This window comes from Bos mutus, chromosome 8 (genome assembly GCF_027580195.1).
Source record: "Bos mutus isolate GX-2022 chromosome 8, NWIPB_WYAK_1.1, whole genome shotgun sequence".
NCBI classification, from domain to species: domain Eukaryota; kingdom Metazoa; phylum Chordata; class Mammalia; order Artiodactyla; family Bovidae; genus Bos; species Bos mutus.
This window is the reverse complement of record NC_091624.1, coordinates 82,805,236-82,818,075: the sequence shown is the minus strand read 5'-3', so window position 1 is coordinate 82,818,075 and position 12,840 is coordinate 82,805,236. Positions and strand designations below refer to the sequence as shown.

General features: G+C 39.1%; 1 protein-coding gene across 5 annotated transcripts in view; it reads left to right on the top strand.

Annotated features, from left to right (window-relative positions):
- The first annotated feature begins 1,398 nt into the window (after window positions 1-1,398).
- The window catches only part of ZDHHC21 (zinc finger DHHC-type palmitoyltransferase 21), a 75,619-nt gene continuing 64,177 nt past the window's right edge, over window positions 1,399-12,840 (top strand). The window contains exons 1-3 of one of the 5 annotated variants that reach the window (XM_070375907.1): window positions 1,401-1,585; window positions 2,795-2,887; window positions 9,813-9,946. The gene's annotated coding sequence lies outside the window, so the exon portion shown is untranslated. Of the gene's footprint in view, window positions 1,586-2,794; window positions 2,888-9,812; window positions 9,947-12,840 lie in introns of all 5 variants that reach the window. The other 4 variants (XM_070375910.1, XM_070375909.1, XM_070375906.1 and 1 more) reach the window with 4 other exon arrangements.

Below are 12,840 nucleotides of genomic sequence, written 5' to 3'. Positions count from 1 at the left end.
GTCTTTTCCAGGTCTGTTAAAACATCGATTGTTGGGCTTCTCCCCCAAAGTTTCTATGTCAGTAGGTCTGGGTACAGCTGGAGAACATGAATTTCTCATAAGTTCCTAGGTGATTCTGATGCTGCTGGTGTGGGAGCCACACTTTAATAACCACCAATGTAAGACGTTAAGATTGCAAGGTCTTATATTTGTAACTAATTCATAAACCAGGACAAAACACATTTGAAAATACCTAGCAATACAAGGTAACATAAGGGTCCAAATAAACTACAGTGTGTGATACTGAGAGAGAGGAACTCTGGGCTGGCAGGATTTGAGCTGAGTCTCAGGTCTGGATAGAATTAAGATCATGAGAGGAAGATGGAGGGCCTTTTAAGAAGGGTAGATTCAGAAGCAAGATAGGTAGAGATAAGACTAGAGGGATAGGTAGGGACCAGTTTGTGAAGAGCGTTCAATGCCATTCTGTAGAGTTCAGATTTTAGAGTTCGGCGAGGAGAATCCAGCCCCCGCCCCGCCCCGCCCCCTCCACACACACAATCCACACATTATTCCTCCTGTGGCAGACAGGCACGAGGATCCAGCATACTGCAAACTTTTTAACCTTCCCAAAGACCTGTTCAGCAGAGGTGAGGGGGAGAGTAAAGGTTTTAATTTGTCTTTGGTGTTGGGCGAAGATACGAATTGAGATTGAGAGGTGGATTATTTGCTGTGTTGAGTCAATGTGTTTTTCATAGGTTGCAGGAATGGGAAAGCCAGTAATTTTTGGATGACAAACACAAAGTTAAGCTTGTTTCACTACGAACTTTGGTTGCCGACAGGAAAAGGACAAACCTTGGTTGTCTGGGGCAACTTTGGCTCTCGTTACCAGAGGGTCTGCAGTGGGCAACACTAGAGTTCAGTGCTTTTCAGTCTTCAAGGTGCACGTGTAGGCACCCCTCGTAACCCTTCTTAAAACGCAGATACTGATTCAGCACGCCTGAAATGGCGCGTTTCTAACAGGTTTCCAGAGGACACTGATGCTGGGGACTGTAATTTGAGGCAAGGTACCAGGGACCATCCAGTGTGAGTTACGGGTAGAGAGGCCCGCGGGACAGCCCTTTCGAAGGAAAGAGGATAAAGGCGATCCTTAAAGAAAGGCCCCTCTCCAGTCACTCAGGAGAGTGGGACAATGGTGTGGAAGGAGGAGGGCCTGGGCAAAGCTGGGAAGGTGGCAGACAGGGAAGGCGGCGGCGCCGAGGTGCGGCAAGTGCTAGCGTTCGGGTAGCGGCGGTCCGGGAGGCACGTGGCCGCGGCGAGTCTGCGCCCGCCCCAAGCGCGATTTCTGGTCTTTGGGCCCTCGGCGGCTCCCATCGCGGCTCCCGGGCGCGCTGTGGGGACAGCGGCGGCAACCGCAACCGGTCACTCCACCGCGCGGGCGGGTGCACCTACCCCGCCGGCCCGGCGCTCTGGCTCCGGAAGCGGAAGGGGAGCGCAGGCCCGGCTGGGCGGCGGCGGCGGGACTAGAGAAGGAGGAGGCGGAGGTGAAGGGGGAAGAGCCGCCTGCAGCCGCGAGAGCAGTAGCGGGGAGAGCGAGCCCCCGGCGCCGGTGAGTGTGTGCAGGCGCGGGAACGCCACGGCAGCCCGGCGCCCGCCCCAGCCCCGCGCCCTGCCCCGCACGCCGTCCCCTGCCCGCACCTGCCTTCACCCCCGGGTCTTCTCCGTGCCCTGCCCCCCTGGGGTCTGGCCTTTCTCCCAGCATCTTCAGCCAGGGAGCTGCAGCCACCCGCCAGCTGCCCCTCCCATTACTGGTAGTTTGGTGGTTTCCTGTTCCAGTCTAGATGATTTGGGGTAGTTTTTTTGTTTGTGTGGTGTAAAAAATCTGTGCCCTGAGCTTCTCACGTATGAACTCTAGTTTCCCGTCTCTGTACCCACGCCCGGAGACCTGCTAGAGATCTGGGATTTGTTCTTGCCGTCACAGCTTTTCATTCATTCCCAGATTGCTGGGTTGAGGCTTCAGAGGATTTGCGGGAGGAGAAACAACTTGCTCCTTTGCTGACCTTCTGCCTCCCTCCCTTAGATCCAAGAGTGGTTTTGAGAAAATGGCTTGTGGATGGCAGCAGTTTGCACTTGTTACCATTCAACTATAATAGGCCACTGAATTTTAACCATTTAATGCTGTGGTCTTTTTCAAGCTGTATTTGGGTCATGTATTAAGATCCTTTGTGAGTCAGTGGAGGATGTCTGTACCTCTAGGGCGAAGGGAACCTGACCGGTTATTATTTGAAAATATTTCAGTATAGCCATCTATAAAAGTACAAGAGGAAAAAAAGTCAAGGTCGTTGTGGGCGGGTCATAAATCATAGTGTAAAGTTACAGTATAAAATAAAGACCAGTAAGTATAATTAAGCACGCAGGTTAAAAATATTTGTCAAATGGATCCAAGATCTGTTATGCTAATATGTATACTTTAAATATTCACTACCTTCCTTGAAGTAAAAAGTAATAATGATAATTTTCATTTGATGACTGTTCAGTACATGCCATTCCTTGACTAAAGGCGTTTTGGTGGAATGTCTTGTTAAATCCTTCCAACTCCTCATTTTTTTTTTTTAAGAATAAAATCCAGAGAGTTGCTTTATTTTGGTTTAGGTGTGCTGTGTTGTCATGGCAAAAACTACTTTTGAAAAGATGAGAAATCAGTTGGAAAGAAAGAACCAAATAATTTGGTGTTGTGGAAAGAAAAACTCGGTCACTATCTAGCTGTGGTTTCATGGGTAGGTCAGTGACCAATGACATTTTTCATCTACACAACCAGGTGAAGTGAAGTGAAGTCACTCACTCGTGTCCGACTCTTTGCGACCCCATGGACTGTAGCCTGCCAGGCTCCTCCATCCATTGGATTTTCCAGGCAAGAATACTGGGGTGGGTTGCCATTTCCTTCTCCAGAGGATCTTCCCGACCCAGGGACTGAACCCTGGTCTCCTGCGTTACAGGCAGACTCCTTAACTTCTGAGCAACCAGGAAGTCGGGCCAAAGTCTTTAAGCCTTATTTTAGCTGTCCCATGGTTATTTGAAATATGCTAAGTTTGTAAATAATTTAAGACCGTTTAACATGTTAAAGATACCCGAAGGAGTACTAGTAAAAGTATATCAAAATAGAACCAAAAATGTATAATTCCATACTTTTAGCATAATATTTGGTGTAGTACTATTCCAGAATTCCTCATTTGGAGATCAAACAATAGGGTTATATTAAGTCCTTTCAAACTGTTGTGATTTCTGTTTAATTTAACATACTTTTGAAGCCATAGTTGGAATAAATGAACTAGCGCGTATTTTAAATGAAATGATAACTGTGTCACATTGCCTACCTCTGGGGTGTTTTGCTTAATGAAAGAAATTTAAGCATTTTAAAATGCAAACATGGAACCATCAGCTTAACAGGTAGGTTCTTAAGAAGTAATCAGTGAGTCATAAAATTTTTTACTTCTTATGTACTCACTGCCTATTTTCTCTGATTCATAGAGATGGATTCAGAGCCTGTGGAAAAGCACATGGGTAAAATAATGTCATGTATTAGTGAAGAAATGAATTGAGAAGTCTAGTAATGTCTCCATGGAGCTTTTTTTTCAGGAATTGTAATTGAATGTGAGTCAATAAAATCTTTCTCAGTGTAGAAGACTACATAGTGATGTTATCAGTTCTACCAGACATAACAGGGAAGGCAAAGGAAAAGCTATTTGTATTACCAGGCAGTTGTCCCCTAAGCTCAGTTTTACTTTTGTATTAAGAAATGAAGGCATTTTATCTTACTGTAGTGAAACATTAGGACTCAGTTTCAGTTTCTCAAACACATTAAAAATAAATGGCACTTTAGCATTGAGAAAAATCAGTGCATTAATACATCTTATTAAAGTTGAAAATGTTAAAAAATATAGGTGAATGACAAGAAGAAATGGAAAAACACATCTTTTTTATTATTAGAATATTGATTTTTTTTTTTGTTAAGAACCTGGTAAGTTGAGTTTTCTGAGTGTTGAGCTTTAAGCCATCTTTTTCACTTTCCTCTTTCACTTCATCAAGAGGCTCTTTAGTTCTTCTTCATTTTCTGCCATAAGGGTGGTGTCATCTGCATATCTGAGGTTATTGATATTTCTCCTGTTAATCTTGATTCCAGCTTGTGCTTCTTCCAGCCCAGCGTTTCTCATGATGTACTCTGCATATAAGTTAAATAAGCAGGGTGACAATATACAGCCTTGATGTACTCCTTTTCCTATTTGGAACCAGAAAGTGAAGAAGAACTAAAAAGCTTCATCATGAAAGTGAAAGAGGGGAGTGAAAAAGTTGGCTTAAAGCTCAACATTCAGAAAACTAAGATCATGGCATCTGGTCCCATCACTTCATGGCAAATAGATGGAGAGACGGTGGAAACAGTCGCAGACTTTGTTTTTTGTGGCTCCAAAAATCACTGCAGATGGTGACTGCAGCCATGAAATTAAAAGACGCTTACTCCTTGGGAGAAAAGTTATGACCAACCTAGACATCATATTAAAAAGCAGAGACGTTACTTTGCCAACTAAGATCCGTCTAGTCAAGGCTATGGTTTTTCCGGTAGTCATGCATGAATGTGAGAGTTGGCCTATAAAGAAAGCTGAGTGCTGAAGAATTGATGCTTTTGAACTGCGGTGTTGGAGAAGACTCTTGAGAGTCCTTTGGACTGCAAGGAGATCCAACCAGTCATTCGTAAAGGAGATCAGTCCTGAGTGTTCACTGGAAGGACTGATGTTGAAGCTGAAACTCCAGTACTTTGGCCACCTGATACGAAGAGCTGACTCATTTGAAAAGACCCTGATGCTGGGAAGGACTGAGGGCAGGAGGAAAAGGGGACGACAGAAGATGAGATGGTTGGATGGCATCACGGACTCAATGGACATGAGTTTGAGTAAACTCTGGCAGTCGGTGATGGACAGGGAGGCCTGGTGTGCTGCAGTCCATGGGGTCGCAAAGAGTTGGATGTGACTGAGCAACTGAACTGAATTGAAATTGAGTTAGCCTAGTTTGAAAACCATATCTTAATAGATACAAAATAGTATTACTTGCATTGGTAGCTACCTGTCCCAAAGTAATGTGATGGTAGTTTATTAACTTATTTCCTTCTTTTGATGTACTGTGGCAAAAAAATGTGATATTTGCAAAGTTTGTCTTCTGCCTTTTAGACCCCTGTTTCCTGGTGATTTTTCTCTCAAGTGGGTTAACTTTGTCCATTTAAGAACTGAATAAGTTTCTGCTCTCTGTCTGTTGCTACCACTTCCACAAAAGGGCAGGTTAGGTAAAAATTAGTATTTTTCTACTCACTGATTCATTTAATTTTAATTTTAACTTAACATGCTCCACTGTGGTCTCAACCTGACTTCTGATTTTAAGCCTTTTATCAGTAATTATGGAATAAATACCTTTTTTTTTTTTTTAACTGTTGTAGGATTTTCAGCTTCAGCAAGCAAGGAGAGATATTTTTTCTTTCAGTATTATTGGTGTTAAATCATGTCTGCTTTGGTAAAGCCTGGTGTGAAGGAAATGTAATTTAGCCTTTTGGTATTTTTTTTTTCCCCAATCTGCTCTTGGTGCAGCAGGTACTAGATAGGGGTAAGTAGCTGACTTGCCTTTCCTCATGGAAGAACATGCCTAATTCACATCCAGGAAATGCCAGAGCCTTATTTCTGGCTTTTCTTGTAGCTGAAGGTTTTTTCCTTGTGCTGTTTTTTTGAGTGGAAGTTACCTGTGTTCAAAGGTAGGGAGCTTCTGTCCCTACCCTGCATTTAATACCATTTTTTTCCTGGCCGCCCTGTCCCTCTTCCTAAATGAAGAGTCCCACATAGGCTGTTTGTACTGACTGAAACAATATTAGCTAGTCTTTAATTCATATCATCACACACCTTTTAAGTTATTTTTGTTTTTTTTGTTAGGTTTGTTTTTTGTTAGAAGTCACTGTATTGCAATACTTTTAATAATGTTATTAATTTACTTTTTTTTTTTCACCTATGAAGCAGATATACAGAAGAGCCTCAGCTTATGTTAAGTTCTGCCCAGAAAATAGTGACTTAAAGACTTGTTCTAGGAAGTGGATTCTTGAAACCATCAGTGGTACAGGTTTGACACTTTGTTCACCCACATTTTCACAGGGTCTTGCTGGAGACCTTAGCAGATGGGCCAGACTTTCCAACTATAATTCTGTATTTTTCCTTAGCTTTTGAAATCAGGTCCTGATTTTCTCTCATGCTTCATTCCTTAACTCACCAGGCCTTGTACTTTTACCTGAAAAAGAGTTAGCTCAGTCACTCTATTTTTAGATCAAATCTCTGGTTTTGGTTTTTTGCTTGAAGAGACCTCATGCATGCCTGCCTGGTGGAAATACAAGCTCCCTACGTGTTTATAGTATGATGCGAGGGAAAAGGCTGAATACTGTCTGAGGTTTTACATCCCTTGAGAAGTAGTTCTCAGACTCTGGTGTTAGAAAAAGTAGATGGCTGGGTATAGTTAAATTGTGTGTGCCTCTAAGTCACTGCAGTCGTGTCCGACTCTTTGCAACCCGATGGACTGTAGTCCGCCAGACTCCTCTGTCCATGGGATTCTCTAGGCAAGAGTACTGGAGTGGGTTGCCATGCCCTCCTCCAGGGGATCTTCCCTACCCAGGGATTGAACTTGCGTCTCTTACCTGCCTCTAGCACCACCTCAAATCACTGCTTTAATGATGGCAACCCAGAAACATTGTTTCATCTTGGAGTTTTTAAGACTAGATGTAAAATTCATCTTTAAGTCCTTCCTTCCCTTTACAAACTCCCATTTAAAATTACCATTGTTGGAGGTGTTTCTTATTTGCCAGGCAATTTCTCCTTTAGGTATGACAGTCACCTTGTGTGTTGATATTTTAATCACCATATTAGAGATGGTTAAACTGAAGCTTGAAAAGAAACTGAAGCTTGAAGAGCTAATAAAAGGCTCTGTCATAATTTGAATGTGACTCTCTTAAACATTTAAGATTAATTTCCTACTCTGTTAAAATAAACTGAATACCTCTGTGATATTTAAAAAATTGCATGACCTATTTGGCTAATTATTAATGACATCTATATCCTGATATTTTAGGTAGAATTACTTGACTAGTTTCTCAGTTGATAAAATTGGAATTTAAATAGCAATATAAATATATATAGTTATATATGTTTTTAAGATTCATTTAAAGCTGCAATTATAAGGTTTAAATTTTATATATTTGTATAATATGTTAACCATTTTATTTTGACACTTTGGGGGATGATATTTTTTTTTTTTTGGTTTGCCATGTAAATCATCAATTGCAGTCTTTCACACATAGCGATGTTAAAAATAATTAACATTTTGTAGTTATAGAACTTTGAGATATTCTTTGCTGTCACAAAATTTCTTGGATTTTTAAGACTAGGATTGCTTTTATGTCACATGGGTGAGATTTGATTCTACAGTAATGGCCATGCTGAATAGATAAAATGCTTATCTCATTTTCAGTGCTATGGCTGTGATGTAGTTCTAATACCTGTAAATACAAAGTAGGATTTTTTCCCCTTGATTTTAAGCTGGTGAATGCCTAGGGTTTGACTCATGGATGGTTGACTTGTGCTGTTACCTAATGTTACTGACAGAAACTACTGTTTTGCTGTAACGTTAAGAAGCCACCCTGGAGTCGTAGCCCTAGCAGAATTACTGACTTTGGCCATGTTTCAGAGCACTTCCTTGTACCACACGTAATTCTGTTTGAGGTCTTTTCTAGAAGATGAGTTCATTCATTGCTGTTAGAGTAACAGCTCCTTTGCTAAGTCATTCTCTATTTTGTCTCTGAGAAGCAAATACGCAGCCATGGAGACCACTCTAGCAAGCTAGAGTAGAAACAAGTTACATTTCACAATCAAACAATCATGATCCATAGAAAAAGTGACCCTGGGAGAAAAATGCCGTTAAAGTCTATAAAGGGAATGAAAATGCAGTGATAATAATTTTGATATTTTCTTCCACATCCTCTATATGTAATAGGTTCCTATTGCTATGGTAAGCAGCATGCATAGCAAACTCACAACTTGTCTTTTATTCCCTTTCTTGGGGAATGGTACCACCATTCACCTAGACCCAAGCCAAAACCTTGGGAGTCGTCCTAGAATCTGCCCTATGTGTGATTGACCACCGAGTCCTGTTAGTTTTCCTCTTAAGTTCTTATTCTGCCCTTTTCCAGCATACCTCCTGTCTTAAGTTTTCCATTCTCACCCCTACTCCTTCCTACTTCCTTTAGAAACTACTGCTTTTGGGGTACTTACCATATGCCCTCATCTCTCAACTGAATAACCAGTAAACCTAGCTTATTTCATATAGTCAGTCTTGGAGCTTTATCCATGCACCCAAGTTTGTTCTTCAGAGTGTTGCTCTTCTTTCTAAAATGCACATTTCATCATGTCATTCTTTTGCCTATAATCCTTTAGTGTTTTCTAAACTACTGTCTTCAGGGTGAAGTACAAACTCATTGGCATGGTTTAACAGTGTTTTTTACTCTGTCTACTTGTAGGTCATGAAATCAGTCTAGTAGGCTGTGACCAACATTATATATTTTCATTAAAGTGAAATACAATAAAATAGTGCAGTATATATCACATATAGTCTGGATAAATATCACTTTATTAAACTTTTTCAGTTATATATTTTATACATATAAAATATATAATCACATATCTTATGTATTTCTGTATATTTACTACTAGATGTTCTGAACTGTATTTCTTAAAGATGATTGTTCTCAAAAGGTTTAACATGTTTTATCCGATTCTTGCATATGAAATGACTCTAGTCATTTCAGTGTATTTAGATTTTCCTTGCCTGCCCTTATACCTTTGCTTACTTTGCTCTTATTCGAAAGAGCCTCCGTTTTTCATTTCACAGGTTTCACTTGCTCCAGAAATCTTTTCTTGGTGGCAACACCAAAAGAAATAAAATTTTCACCATAGCCTGGTGGACACATACATGTTCACATGCCTGAAACAAGTCCCATGAACCAGTACCCTTCCTCTATGAGACACATTCTTGCCGCATTGCCCTCTATCTTACTTTGTCTTGGTTGGTGTTGATCACGCCTGTTTACTAGTTTGTCTCTGTTGAGAATAGGGCTGGTCTCTTTTCTTTTTTAAATCTATATGCAGTGCCAAGGCTTGGTATATAAACAACAAGAAGTGATTGAATTAGTGAAATTCTGAATCAGTATGTTTTCTAGAACTCTTTACAGTAACTCTTAAACTCTTACTGTTTAAGCCTGAACTGCAGAAATTAACTTTAATGATTGATTCTCTTAATGATTTCATTATAGGAGGATAACTTTGTTCCTTAAAACATTTAAGTGAATATGTGCTTCTATTTTTAAACTCTTTATTTTACGTTTATCAATTGTGGTTAGATAGTCCTAGCCTAACATCTTGATAGATATTACATTGCATTTTGTCAGATCAGTGACCTCAGAATCTACTGTTATTTTGTAATTTGTGGTCAGGAAGTTTGATGAAGCTAAATACTGGACACACAACACTTACTTTGATTTTATGGGAACTGGAAAGTTTCAAAAGAGAAAACTTTAATGTATAATGGCAGTCAGATAAAGATTTTTGGGGGCTGGCAGGATTAGATATGAAGACAGAATTAAGTGGAGTTGGATCATTTTATTTCTAAATTTAATCTTTTGTAGTTGGTGATTTTTCAGTTAGAATATTTAGTTGTTTACAGTTTGTATCATTGTTGTGAGATCATTTTTATTAAACCATTAATAGAGTCTCATGGAGAACTGCTATTGAGGAGAAATCCATTTGTTGGGATGCAATTAAAAAAAAAAGAATAATCAAGATAAAACTGCTAAAGCCAAGTACCAGAAAAATTACAACACATCTCGGTGAATTTGCAAGTGGTAAGTGCATTTAATTTTAATGGGAATATGTTTCTTAGTTCTGTGGCATAGTATCCTTAAAGTGTTATGAGTTAGATGAGTTTTAACAGTTTTTCATTTGCAAAAAATTAAAGTTACTTTATGTAAAGTTTTTCATATTAAAATTTTACTACACATTTTCTTAAACAAGGCTTTTTCCACAGAGGGAAAAAAAAATCTGTAAATAATACTGAAACATCTTTCTGAATTGTATGTCTTATATGGCTTTATTGCTAATGCTTCTGTGCTGCATTTTTAAAGATACTAATTTGAAAAACATTCCATATAAAGATAATGCATAGTGATAAAGAGAGGCTAAAATGAAAATTTTTGGTGGGCATGGCAACCCACTCCAGTATTCTTGCCTGAAGTGTCCCATGGACAGAGGAGCCTGGCAAGCTATAGTCCATAGGGTTGTGAAGAGCTGAATACAGCTGAAGCGACTGAGCAAAAGCACACTTATTTCTTAATAAGCTTCAGTTCAGTTCAGTTCAGTCGCTCAGTCGTATCCAACTCATTGCGACCCCATGAATTGCAGCACACCAGGCCCCCCTGTCCATCACCAACTCCCGGAGTTCGACTTACACATAAATATGTGTACAAAATGTGATGGCATTCCTTTTCTCTATCCTTTCCTTCCTCAGCCCAGTGATAACCACTGTTAACAGTTTCATAGGTGTATTTTCTTCCACACATACAGAAATAACTTACACGTTATTTTTTTTTTCTAACAGAAAAATAATCACATTGCATAAACTTTTTGTAACTTTCCCCTCCAGCATTTAATTATGAAAGATTCTAAGCAGAAGAACCGGAAGAATTTCATACTATAATACCTTCATACCCATCACCATAATTCTACAACTAATGTTTTACTGAAGTACATCAGAGATGCTCATCCATCTCTGAGTCCATCCATTAATCCGTGTTTTTTGGGATCCATTTGAAAGTAAATTGCGGTCATCTGTGCACTTCCTTCCCCCTCTCCCCAGTACTTCAGTGTACATATCATTAACTAGAGTTCAGCATTGGTTTAAAGAATTTTTTTTTTTAAAGGTGAATTGACATACTGTGAAACGCACCCATATGAGGTGCACATTTGCTGGGTTTCAACAAATTTGTAACCTATATATCTCAAATTTGTGTCAAGATAGAGATCTTTATCAGCACCCCAGAAAGTTCCCTTATACCTTTTCCTAGTTCACCTCTATCCTGCCCTCCTTTTAGGAAGATATCCACCCCCCATAGATTTTACCATATAACTCTCTTCTTTTCACTCAGCACTTGTGTGGGTAGCCATATGCAAATCTTGATCAACTTGCTTTTCTTCTTTAAAAATTGCAATAGCTTGGAAATAGTCTATGCTGAGGATGTACTGTGATTTACAGTATATGACCATTTCCCTCTCTCTGTATGGGCATTTGTTGTTGTTTAGTTGCTAAATTGTGTCCAGCGTTTTGCAACCCCATGGACTATAGTCCAGCAGATGCCCAGGCAAGAATACTGGAGAAGGTTGCCATTTTCTCCTCCAGGGGACCTTCCCAACTCAGGGATCGAACCCCTCCCTCACTTATGCTTGGCAAGCGGATTCTTTATCACTGAGATCACTTGGGAAGCCCCTGTCTGTGTATATAGGTTGTGCCATATTTTTGTGATTATAAAAAGTGCTACATAGAACATCCTTATGTGTATACTTATATGTACATGTATACCTGTACACTCTAGTGAATGATTTTATAGATGTGACTAGAAATAAAACTGCTGGGTCAGAGAGTTTGACATTTTCATAGATAACTGCCAAATTGCCCTCCAAAGATGATTATAGATTATAGATTATAGATTGCTTATCAGCAATGAATTGCAAGTGTCGTTTTCTCTGTGCCCTTTCAACATTGGGTGTCATCTGTCTTTCTAAAATTTTGTCAATACAAAGGATGAAAAGCACAACTAGAGATTTCACATTTTTCTAGTCAGCAGTGATTAACCATTGGAGTTTTTTTGTCCTTTGTGAATTGCCTGTCCATGTATTTAATGACTCTTACTAATAATACGGTATATTCTTTTTTCCAAGGATGCTTTGTCTTTTAATTTTGTTTCTGCTGTGTTTTGAACTTCAGAAATTTTAATCTTCATGTGATCAAACATGGCTTATGGGGTCTTACTAAAAATCTTTCTCATTCTAAGATTATAAAATCACTTACTATATATATTTTTCTGTTAGTTTTTCTTTTTATTTGAAATTTCGAAGAGAAAGATAAATTCCATGTGAACTTAGGTGCCAGTAAAAAAATTTCATATGGAGAGTGAGATTCAAATTGACCTTGAAGTACGAGTTGAATTTGAATAGAGCAGACAAAATGGCAGGGACATTTTGGACAGAAGGAATGAGAGAGGTATATATATTCTTATTGATGGAACAATAATAAGACCACTGGCTGACATGGTGAGTCGTATAAAACTGAATTTAGAGATATTCATTTGGGTCGATTTCTTGTAAATTATTTTGGCTCACTTTTATCATTTTTCAAAATCTGCATTCTGGTGTTACAATTTTCCGTCATAGTTTTCTGTCACTTTTCATAGTAACTTCAATATTCTTCCTGGAGAAAATACATGGTAAAATTTAGTTGCCTGAAGAAGGCAGAAAAGGAAAGGTGGTTTCCTACCAGAGTAGGTTGAACATTGTAAATATTTACATGGTCTAGTTTATTAGAGTTGAATTATAATTTATTTGAAAAAAAAGTTGTACTGTAGTAATTTATATTATTGATGGAGTATTAATAATAATTACTAATTATTAATAAATTATATTATTAATGAAGCTGCTAAGTATAGTTACCAGATAGCAATCTTCAAAAATGTTGAAATACTGGTGT